At 43.7% G+C, this 12,450-nt stretch overlaps 2 protein-coding genes across 2 annotated transcripts in view; one reads left to right on the top strand and one right to left on the bottom strand.

Annotated features, from left to right (window-relative positions):
* Positions 1-12,450, top strand: part of LOC310701313 (uncharacterized protein) — a 172,945-nt gene that overhangs the window by 84,310 nt on the left and 76,185 nt on the right. The gene's annotated exons all lie outside the window — the stretch shown is intronic.
* The window catches only part of LOC310701578 (uncharacterized protein), a 45,192-nt gene that overhangs the window by 13,374 nt on the left and 19,368 nt on the right, over positions 1-12,450 (bottom strand). The window lies entirely within an intron of this gene.

Below are 12,450 nucleotides of genomic sequence, written 5' to 3'. Positions count from 1 at the left end.
TTTTGCCCCCCGCCAGCCTTCAGAAGAGGTCCAGGACCTCTTCTGAAGGCTGGCGGGGGTGAAAGTCTTTGCTCCCCCCGCCTGCCTTCAAAAGCTGTCCGGCCAAAGCTTCGCGGACCTCTGCCGGCATGCCGAAGCCTGCGCGCGCTGACATCAGCGCGCCCAGGCTTCGCGGACCGCTCCGCCAGCAGCGGCAGGGTTGCCGCTGCTGGCGGAGACTTGCCGGCATGCCGAAGCCTGCGCGCGCTGACATCAGCACGCCCAGGCTTCGCGGACCGCTCCGCCAGCAGCGGCAATGCTGCTGCTGCTGGCGGAGACTTGCCGGCATGCCAAAGCCTGCGCGCGCTAACATCAGCGCGCCCAGGCTTCGCGGACCGCTCCGCCAGCAGCGGCAGGGTTGCCACTGCTGGCGGAGACTTGCTGGCATGCCGAAGCCTGCGCGCGCTAACATCAGCGCGCCCAGGCTTCGCGGACCGCTCCGCCAGCAGCGGCAGGGTTGCCACTGCTGGCGGAGACTTGCCGGCATGCCGAAGCCTGCGCGCGCTGACATCAGCGCGCCCAGGCTTCGCGGACCTCTCCTGCCTTCAAAAGCCGTCCGGGATAGCGGGAAGCGCTTCCCTGCTATCCCGGACTGCTTTTAAAATGCTGGCGCTGGGGAGCAAAGCCTTTTGGCCCCCGCCAGCCTTCCTGGTCCTCTTCTGAAGGCCGGAGGGGGGGGGAAAGGCTTTGCTCCCCACCGCTAGCATTTAAAAGAGGTCCCCGGAGATTTCCCTATGGGCTTTCGTCTTGCGAAGCAAGCCCATAGGGAAATTCGTTTTGCGAAGCGCCTCCAAAACGGAAAACCCTTTCGTCTAGCGGGTTTTCCGTCTTGCGAGGCGTTCGTCTTGCGGGGTACCACTGTATAAGGCTTTCCCATTCTAGATTCAATTTTTTCTCATCTTGGTGCCTGATCTTCACGGAAAGTTTAGCCATTTCGGCAGAGTCCATCATCTTTCCATTCTTCTTTCATTGGGACATTGTCTTCTTTCCACATTTTCCTATGTGGTGGACGTGTAAAAAAGTAAAGGGCTTCTGGGAAATTTTTAAAAATTCTTAAAATTACGTTTGTTAAGAAAACCCAGAGGCTTTTTTACTAGGTGTAATAGGAGAAAAAATGCCAAGGAAGCAAAAGAGACTGTTTATTTATGCGATTACAGCGGCCAGAGGCTACTATCCTAGACGTGGAAAGAAGTAAAGGTCCCAAAGAAAGAAGAATGGATAATTAAGATGATTGACTATGCCGAAATGGCTAATCTTACCCATCAAATGAGAAAAAATTCAATCAAGAATGGAGAAAGTTTATAGACTATTTTAGAGAACATGAGTTTGTTGATCTCAATGGTCACCTAGTCGAACCCCATATGTGTATATATGATAAATATGTGGGGCTGGTAGTTTCCTCCTCTCCGCTGAGATGTACAGAGGCAATACTGAGCCACCCACTTGGAAGGCTTAAAAAAGAGGATTGTATAAATTCGGGACTAGGCTGTCAGTGGCTACAAACCCTGATGTCTATGTTGTATTTATTTATTTTTACAGTGGTACCTCAGGTTACAGATGCTCCTGGTTACAGACTCCGCTAACCCATAAATAGTACCTCAGGTTAAGAACTTTGCTTCAGGATGAGAACAGAAATCGTGTGGTGGCAGCAGGAGGCACCATTTGCTAAAGTGGTACCTCAGGTTAAGAACAGTTTCAGGTTAAGAATGGACCTCCAGAACGAATTAAGTTCTTAACCTGAGGTACCACTGTATTATCTACAGATAACGTCTGGCCGAGGGTACCGGCGTACAGCTTCCGGGTCATGTGGCCAGCATGACCAAGCCGTTTCTGGCGAACCAGAGCAGCGCATGGAAACGCCGTTTACCTTCCCGCCGGAGCGGTACCTATTTATGTACTTGCACTTTGACGTGCTTTCGAACTGTTAGGTTGGCAGGAGCAGGGACCGAGCAACGGGAGCTCATCCTGTCACCGGGATTCAAACCACCAACCTTCTGATCGGCAAGTCCTAGGCTCTGTGGTTTAACCCACAGCACAACCCGCGTCCCATTTTATAGGTATAGGGTAAGGCAATTGGTTTTTTATGGGGGTTGTTTTGATTTTTATTATGTATTTTGTGGTTTAATATACTGATTTTATTCTGAGACCCCTGGGTATAGGGCAGTATATAACAATGATGGGAATCAGAAAAATTTGGGAGCCACTGTGTTAAAAGGGGAGGGGATCACAGATTGCATTTCAATTTTCCTGCGTTATTTATGTTCCTACCTTGTGAATAGGCTGGGCGAGGGGTGGGTGGGTATATGGGCAGCTTCCATAGAGTCGTTGAGTTGGAAGGGACCCCGAGGGTCCTCTAGTCCAGCCCCCTGCAATAGAGGAATCTCAGCTAAAGAATCCCTGACAAATGACCATCCAACCTCTGCTTGAAAACCTCCAAGGAAGGGGAGACCATTCACTGTCAAACACAGATTCTTGTAAGCAATCACATTGTGATGGAACTGGATCTGAGCCAGGTGGCACAAATAGTGAGGAAAGGATCTGTAACACCCCAGACCTTTGGGGAAAACCTGCAGAGTTCAGGCAAGCAGAGAGGAAGGAAAAGCATAATTTCCTCTCTCACTGCATTTAACCCTCAGAGGACCAAAATCTCTTCTGCCTGGGGAATCCCAAAACTGAATTTATCCGCTTTTCCTTGAGATTAAGCACCTGTTGGGAACAGTGGGACTGTTGAGAAAACCTGCATGGGGGGTGGGGGTTTGTAAATGGCTTCTTAGGGATTGCATACTTTTTGGGGGGCTGTTTCATCTTTTGTAGGCTTTACATGCAGCTGTGCATATATGGTTGGGATTTTTTAAATCCACAGTTCAGGAAAAATAAAACAATGGCATTATCAGTAAATAAAAATTAAAATGACTATTTTCTTATTAAAAATAATTAAAATAAACAGTAAACATGGATTAAAACACAGTGAAAGTGACTGCGTCGTATCAATAGGCAGCGAGTTCGAAAGCTGGATACAAATATTTTTTCTATTTTTTCACTGCCCTGTTGGGCAAATCCGGTACATCGTATTTCCAAAATTTATTTCCTAACGAGTCGCATGTGCACAGAGAAACAGATCCCCACAACGAACCAAGGTTTCCTGGCTTAGATCCTGGCGTTCCCGTGGATGTCAGCAGCAAACCCGGCCTTAAGGATCTGCTTGCCTTCTTCTCTGGTGGAGAATGGGCAACCTTTGGCACAAGAAGTGGCAGAGCAGGAAACAGACACATTGGGGTCTGGGCAGGCTCTCTGCCAGTGGCGAACAATGGCTTGTGCAAGACTTATAGTCAATGACACACATAGGGGGGAGTAGGGCTGGGGGACACCAGTGGGCAGCGTCTGACAAGGCAACACAGAGAGTGGCATGAGCCTGAACAGCAGCAGATCCCATGGCTGCAAGGAAGCAGAAACACACAAGCTCAGCAAGGCAGGGGGAGAGACGTCATCAGAGGAAGAGGCTGTTTGCTCCCTGAACTCCTCTCTTATCGGAGCTATGAAAGATGCCATCTACAATTGAATCAGCAAAGTTCACGTCCGTATTCTCCCCTTTCACTGGAGCAGGATTCCCACACTTGGGTCTCCAGATCTTTCGGGACTACAATTCCCATCACTCCCAGCTAGCAGTATTAAGGGATGATGGGAATCGTAGTCCAAAAACAGCTAGAGACCCAAGCCTGCACTAGAGTACCTAGGGCAACTGTTTTTCTAACACAGGCATTTTTTACATTTTGGTGCAAATATATCTTAAAAACTGAATTATAAAAGAATTCAATCTTTAGCATTGCCTGCTAGATGAGGTTGGATTTCCTTTTGGGGTCTGGGGTTCAGCAGCTCTCTGCCAGGAATTCCCAGGAAGGGCTTGCACCTTGTCATGGGAAGGGCAAGCATTTTAGTGAACGACAGACATATGGGGGGGGGGGGGAACGGACCAGAGGACAGTTTCTAACAGGCATCCCTTGAAGAAGATGGGTTAAGTTTCCTGGACTATGACCTGCACTATCAGGGATTTGATCAGCAGAGTTCAGGACCAAAATATCACCTTTCACTAGACTATGCAACAGGGAAACTGTCCCGCTAACACACATGAATTTTTAAATCTTTGATTGCTCTTCTGTGCAAATCTGATGTATCTAAAAATTGTAATTAAAACATAATTTGGTTTTTTTTAGTGTTGTGTTCTGGATGAGGTTGCATCTTCTTCCGTTGCCAGATTACCAAATAAGCAAATACCTGCACACAGCTGCATAGTGGATTTCACATTTTCAGAAGGGGGGGGGAATACTAGTGGAGGGGAGAGCTGGGGAGGAGAACACAGCATACATGTTTTTCAACAACATTTATGCAGAAGAGGCTAAAAACAGTTAAACTAAAATCAACACAAGACCATATTACAACTAAACATTGAGACAAATATCAAAATGTTGCACAATGAATCCATTAGTAGATTTATCAAATCATTGGCATCATCATTTAATATTTATATCCCACCTATCTGGCTGGGTTTCCCCAGCCACTCTGGGCGGCATACAGCACATAAAAAATTGTTAAAACATTAGACATTAAAAATTTCCCTATACAGAATTGCCTTCAGATGTCTTCTAAAAGTGAGATAGTTGTTTATTTCCTTGATGTCCGATGGGAGGGCGTTCCACAGGGCGGGTGCCACTACCAAGAAGGCCCTCTGCCTGGTTCCCTGCAACCTGACTTCTTGCAGTGAGGGAACCATCAGAAGGCCCTCGGAGCTGGACCTCAGTGTCCAGGTTGGACGATGGGGGTGGAGGTGCTCCTACAGGTAGAATAGTTCTGGCCACGCCAACAAGGGTTGGTGAGAGACTTGTGATGAATACATGGAAAATGCATGGGAAAATAACAGAATACAGCTATGTAAACCTAACTCTGATCAGGAGAATAATCTGCAACACAGCAACTAAAAGGAATCAAAATTATAATGGAATCAAATTCTAACGCTGAACATAATCATTGGCTTACTCTCTGTAGGAGTTATTTGATATGATTAAAGATCTTCGCACACTCCAACCCTTTCTAAGATGTTTCCCTCGTACGAGTTCTTTACTGTTTAGGAAGGGAGCCCCTGTCAGTGAAGTTATTTCCATATGCCAAACATTTTTAAGATTTCCTCCCTATATGACTTCTTTGGTGTCTAGTAAGCTGATAACTGTGACTGAAGCTTCTTCCACACTCCGAACATGTATACGGTTTCTCTCCTGTATGAGTTCTTTGATGCAACCTAAGGGAGCTACCGCAACTGAAGCTTTTTCCACACACTGAACATGTAAATGGTTTCTCTCCTGTATGAGTTCTTTGGTGTCTAGTAAGCTGATAACTGCGACTGAAGCTTTTTCCACACTCCGAACATGTATACGGTTTCTCTCCTGTAGGAGTTCTTTGATGCAACGTGAGATGGCTACCGCGACAATGGTGCAATGGTGCAAAAACGTGGTTACAAAGCATGGATCCACAGGGATTCTCAGGATTTTTGCATTGGGTCACCCCAAATTCACCATCAGATCACATGTCTGTGGCCACAGCATGAAGCCCAAAAATGATACATCCACTGTTTCATTCAGAATGTTTTTCCCCTTGTTTTCCTCCTCTAAAAACGATGTGCGTGTTATGGTCAGGTGCGTGTTATAGAGCGAAAAATACGGTAATTGGTAGCCAGTGCAGTCAGACCTGGATCGGTGTAATATGCTCAAACCGTCTTACTCCAGTGAGCAACTTGGCCGCTGAATTCTGCACTAGCTGGTTTCCACACTGTCTTCAGAGGCAGCCCTAAGTATAATGCGTATCTGAATCTAACCTTGAAGTTCCCAGAGCATAGACAATGGTAGATAGGCTATCCCTGACCAAATAGGGGTGTAGCTGGGCTACCAGCTAAAGCTGATGAAAGGCACTCCAGCTAAAGCTGATGAAAGTTTAACTGAACAAGATTGTTAAGGAGCTTCCCCCACACATCCAAGAACAGATCCTCACAAACACACCATCAGAACCTCGACCAGGAACTTTCTATCTTCTACCTAAAATACACAAACCAGGAAATCCAGAATGCCCCATCATTTCAGGTATTGGCACTATTACAGTGGGTGTCTCCGGTTATATGGACTCTGTTCTGAAACCATATGCCATCAGTGCTCCCAGCTATGTACGTGACACCACAGATTTTCTGAGGAAAATACAATCTTTAAATAATCTTCCTAACAATACTATACTAGCTACTATGGATGTGGAATCTCTGTATACCAACATCCCACACAACGATGGTTTACAAGCTATAAGGAACACCATTTCAGATAAAACCACAGCGGACTTTGCTACCAAACTGCCAATTTGTCCTTACCCACAACAACTTCAAATTCGGTGATGACCTGTTCCTTCAGATTAGCGGCACACCAATGGGCACCCGCATGGCCCCACAGTATGCCAACATCTTCATGGCAGATTTAGAACGTTTCCTAAACTGCTACCCACTCAAACCTCTCTTGTACCTGCGATACATTGATGATATTTTTATCATCTGGACACATGGTCAACAGACCCTGGACACCTTCCACCAGAAATTGAATGATTTTCACCCCACAATCAACCTAACAATGAATCAATCTATGCAAGAAATACATTTTTTGGACACTACTATAAAAATACAGGATGGGCGCATAGACGCCACCTTATACCGTAAACCAACTGACCGACAAACATATCTACATGCCTCTAGCTACCATCCCAAACAGTCCATTGCATATAGCCAGGCACTACGTTACAGCCGCATCTGTTCCAATTCTACAGACAGAGACTCTCACCTAAGAGATCTACAGCAAACCTTTTTAGAACTAAAATACCCAGCAGATGAAGTTAGACAACAGATCAACAGAGCCAGACTGATACCCAGAGAGAACTTGCTGCAAGACAGACCCAAAAAAGAAAATAACAGGACACCTCTAGTCATCACATACAGCTCCCAAGTTAAAACAGTACAACGCATCATCAGAGATCTACAACCTCTCCTGGACAATGACAGTTCTCTTTCTCAAGCTCTGGGAGGAAGACCTTTCATTGCCTACAGACAGCCACCCAATCTTAAACAACTCCTAACCCACAATAATACTACAACCAGACTCAACACGGACACTGGCACCAGAGCCTGCAATAAACCCAGATGCCAACTTTGCTGCCACATACACCCGGACAACACCATTACTGGCCCCAACAACATCACACATACCATCTCGGGACTATTTAATTGCTCATCGTCTAACATTGTGTATGCCATCAAATGCCAACAGTGTCCTTCAGCTCTCTATATTGGACAAAGAGGCCAAACCTTATGCCAAAGAATAAACGGACATAAATCGGACATCAGGAATCACAAGACAGAGAAACCAGTAGGAGAACACTTCAATCTCCCAGGACATACTATACAAGATCTCAAAGTAGCTGTTCTATTGCAAAGGAATTTCAGAAATAGACTGGAAAGAGAAGCTGCTGAATTGCAGCTTATTACCAAACTTAAAACCATGGAGAGACCTGGTCTGAACAAAGACCTTGGATTCTTATCTCATTATACATGACAAAGCCATTTTTCACCTTTTCACCCCTGCTTTTTCCTGTAAGACCTATTGCAGTCGTTAAGAGTCGTCAACAGGCTCATCACAGCTATCTGCCAATCACCCATTCCCACCACCCTTCTGAGTAATACCCCCCCCCCACTTTCTCACTATATAGAAGGGTCTGGTGACTTCTGTTTCAGTGTATCTGAAGAAGTGTGTATGCACACGAAAGCTCATACCAAGAACTAACTTAGTTGGTCTTTAAGGTGCTACTGGAAGGAATTTTTCTATTTTGTTTTGACAATGTACAATAATGCCCTAGCTCAACTGAAAGAGCACTTTGACATGAAAGATCTTGGTGAGGTAAACAACTACCTATCTCTGGAAATAGAGAGAGATCAAGATGGTAACATTCTAGTACACCAGTCACGGAAAATTGCTGATGTGTTAAGCAAACTAAACCTGATGGATGCTAACCCTGTAGACACACCGATGACAACAGGTTATCAGGTAGATGACACTGAAGAAGCATTTTCTGACACTACACTGTACAGAAGTGTGCTAGGCATGCTAAACCTCATTGCCAGATGTTCTAGACCTGACATTGCTGTTAGCTGTAATTTGCTAAGCAGACAAGTAAACAATCCTACTGTTAAGGATTGGAAAGCTCTGAAACGCATAGCACGCTATTTGAAAGGCACTATGCATTACAGACTGAGATTTAACAATCAGAAATCTGGTGGTCTTGAGATATTTGCAGATGCAAGTTTTGGAAGTGACACTACAGACAGGAAAAGTACGTCTGGAGTTTGCTATATGTACAATCAGGGTCTATTTGATTGGTCATGCAAGAAGCAAACAACAGTTAGCTTAAGTACTTGTGAAGCTGAACTGAAAGTGAACTTATTCACTTAAAGATTGTGAATGGTTGTTACAATTGTGCAAAGACATGAAAATTCCTGTCAAATGTCCAATCCAGGTTTACCAGGACAACAAGGCATGTTTGGCTTTGCTGAATTCTGAAGGTTGTAAGCAAAGCACGAAGCACTTGCAATTGAAGTTGCAACATGCTAGGGAACGTATTCAGAAGGGACTCGTAACGGTGTCCTATATGCCAGGTAATGAAATTCCTGCTGATGTATTGTCCAAGATGTATTGTCAAGGGATCAACACTATACCTATGTGCAGAAGTTGGGTTTGTACTGATATTGTACGAACACGCTGCCCAGTGATGTTCACAGAAAGGGGGAGGATGTTGGTTTCTGCTTCCTTCACTGTGCAGCGAAGTGCTTGTCCCAAGACAGGTGTTTACATTCCGCAGTCAGCGTACTGTTGGGTTTTCCCACGGGAAAGGGAGACTGGATGTGACGTACACTGGTTTCCTGTTTTTCTCAGTTCTCTCTGTGCTTCCGAGGAGAGAGATTGCTTCTCTGCTCTCGCAGAGGCAGGATGCATTTCTGTAATCTATCAGATTTGAAGTGTAAATAAAGTAATGTAAAGTATGTGGCACGTACTCCTCATCCTTCCGCTGTGCACAGGAGCCTGCAAATACAACACTTGCTACCTCCTAACAGAAAAAGTTATTAATAACATAACATCAAACCTTAATACATAAAAGTAAACACACCATATTTCTCTATCTTCTAGACATTTTCTAATACTAATAGTGTGAATGTTTATTTAAATCCTGCCATCAAGTCTATCTTTGTTTCTTTGTTTCTATAAATGGTTCCCATTGTTTTTCAAAGTCGCTGTTGTCCTTTTCTCTTAGTGTGTCTGTAATTTTTGCCAGTTCTACATCATCGTCATCATCATTTTTAATTTGTATACCGCCTTTCTATATTAGAATACTCAAGGCGGCTTACAAGCTGAAGAAACAAAAAAATGTACATCTTATAACAATCTAATGCAATACAAAAATGTGATAATAAAACATAACTTTAAAATAGGCAACCTCCATCCAAAAAGTAACATTCAACAATCATTAGAACAGTATAAAATAATAATATCAACATATAAAAGTTAAACAGAAATCCACTCAACAGTTACAATAATATCTAAACTGTAATCAATAAAACAACGCAAGCCACAGTACATAAAACAATACGCTACACATTGAGAAGCAGAGAGTGGGGCAAGGCAGGTGGAAGGAGGCCTTGCCTGATGGAGTCTCTCCCCTCACAGTTCTTCCTCCAGGCACAGCTTCCTCATGAGGAGACCCAGGGCCAGAGGGTGGGGCAAGGCAGGTGGAAGGAGGCCTTGCCTGATGGAGTCTCTCCCCTCACAGTTCATCAACTTCTCTTGCCATTGTTCTTTACTTGGTATTTCTCCAGTCTTCCAATTTTGTGCAATCAACATTCTTGCTGCTGTAGTGGCATACATAAATAAAGTCCTCTTTTCTTTCCTTATGTCTTGGCCTAAAATACCTAGTAAGAAGGCTTCTGGTTTTTTTAGAAAAGTTATTTTCAACATTTTCTTCAATTCATTATTTATCATTTCCCAATAGGCTTTTACCTTTTCACAATCCCACCACATATGATAAAACGTACCTTCTATTTCACATCTCCAACACTCTATTTTCATTTTTATACATTTGTTCCAGTTTAACCAGTGATAGATACCATCTATACATCATTTTCATATAGGTCTCTCTCAATAGTTTACAATCTGTAAATTTCAAATTTACTTTCCACAATTTTACCCAATCTTCAAATTGTATGTTATGGCCCATTTAATCATTACCAATTTTACTTCTTCGTCTTTGTTTTCCCACTCCAAAAGAATGTTATATGCCTTTTAAAAATAATTTTGTACTTTCTTCTATCACTGCCTCTTTGGAATTTGGAAACCGACTATGAGATGCCTTTCTTATTGTCCTCTTTAAAGATATCCTTTAATTGTCTATGATGCAGCCATCTTTGAAGATGTTCTTTTATTTCGTCATATTCTTTCCATTGCCTCTATTCCGGCCACTGCCTGGATATTTCAGAGACATAAAACTGAAATCCCTGCTAGGCAGATGAAGGTGAAGAAACACACATCCTGGAACAGTGACCTATTAACACTCTAGACACAGGCTGGAAAATACTATATTGAAATATTCTATACTGTTCTAATGTCTCTCTCAACCAAAGATGACACTTGAACTCAGAACGCAAGGGAGAAGCGTGCTAAGAGGAAGGCATGCATGGCAAACCCCAGCCATGATCAACTCCCGCCTGGAAAGCTATGTTCCCACTGTGGAAGGATGTGTGGGTCCAGAATTGGCCTCCACAGTCACTTACGGACTCACTGTTAAGACTGTGTTCATGGAAGACAATTTTACTCTGCTACGCCAAAGAAGAATAATTTCTCTCTTGACTGTGTATTGAGGCTTATTATACAGTATATGTTTTTCAACAGCATTTGTTCATTAGAGCTGTGATCTGAGGGGCTATACTCTCATTGCAAAGATACGTCATTTACATACGTCAACAGAATACCAGCGAATGCACTTGTGTCTATGAAAAATATCAGATCAATTCACACCAGATTAACAAATTTTGGGGATGGAAGAAATATTAAAGCACCGCTATATACAAGTGATGAATACATCGGAAATAATGCATGAGAAAAAAAATAGAACATAGCTATGTAAATCTAACTCTGATCAGGAGAATAATCTGCAACACAGCCACTAAAAGGAATAAAAATTCTAATGGAAGCAAATTCTAATTCTGAATACAATCATTGTTTTACTCTCTGTAGGAGTTATTTGATATGATTAAATATCTTCCCACACGCCAAGCCTTTCTGTTTCCCTTGTACGGGTTCTTTTCAGTTTAGTAAGGGAGTCCTTGTCACATAAGTTCTTTCTATAGGCCAACATTTCTAAGATTTCCTCCCTGTATGAGTTCTTTGATGCGACTTAAGATGGCTACTCTGACTGAAGCTCCTTCCACACTCCGAACATGTATATGGTTTCTCTCTTGTATGAGTTTGTTGATGCGACTTAAGGGAGTGACTGTGACTGAAGCTCCTTTCACACTCCGAACATGTATACGGTTTCTCTCCTGTATGAGTTCTTTCATGCGACTTAAGGGAGTGACTGTGACTGAAGCTCCTTCCACACGCCTAACATGTATACGGTTTCTCTCCTGTATGAGTTCGTTGATGCAGTGTAAGAAAGCTACCACGACTGAAGCTCTTTCCACACTCCAAACATTTATACGGTTTCTCTCCTGTGTGCAATCTTTGATGCAAGGTAAGGCTGCAACTGTAGCTGAAGCTCTTTCCACACTCCAAACATGTATATCGTTGCTCTCCTGTATGAGTTCTTTCATGCGACTTAAGGGAGTGACTGTGACTGAAGCTCCTTCCACACTCCGAACATGTATATGGTTTCTCTCCTGTATGAGTTCTTTCATGCGACTTAAGGGAGTGACTGGGACTGAAGCTCCTTCCACACTCCGAACATGTATACGGTTTCTCTCCTGTATGAGTTCTTTCATGCGACTTAAGGGAGGTACTGCACCTGAAGCTCCTTCCACACTCCGAACATGTATACGGTTTCTCTCTTGTATGAGTTCGTTGATGCAACGTAAGGTGGCTACTCTGACTGAAGCTCCTTCCACACTCCGAACATGTATACGGTTTCTCTCCTGTATGAGTTTGTTGATGCAGTGTAAGGAAGCTACCACGACTGAAGCTCTTGCCACACTCCAAACATTTATACGGTTTCTCTCCTGTGTGCAATCTTTGATGCAATGTAAGGGAGCTACCACGACTGAAGCTCTTGCCACACTCCGAACATGTATACGGTTTC

This window comes from Podarcis liolepis (genome assembly GCF_965112155.1).
Source record: "Podarcis liolepis genome assembly, chromosome: 2".
Classification (NCBI taxonomy): domain Eukaryota; kingdom Metazoa; phylum Chordata; class Lepidosauria; order Squamata; family Lacertidae; genus Podarcis; species Podarcis liolepis.
This window is presented reverse-complemented; position numbering and strand designations above follow the sequence as displayed.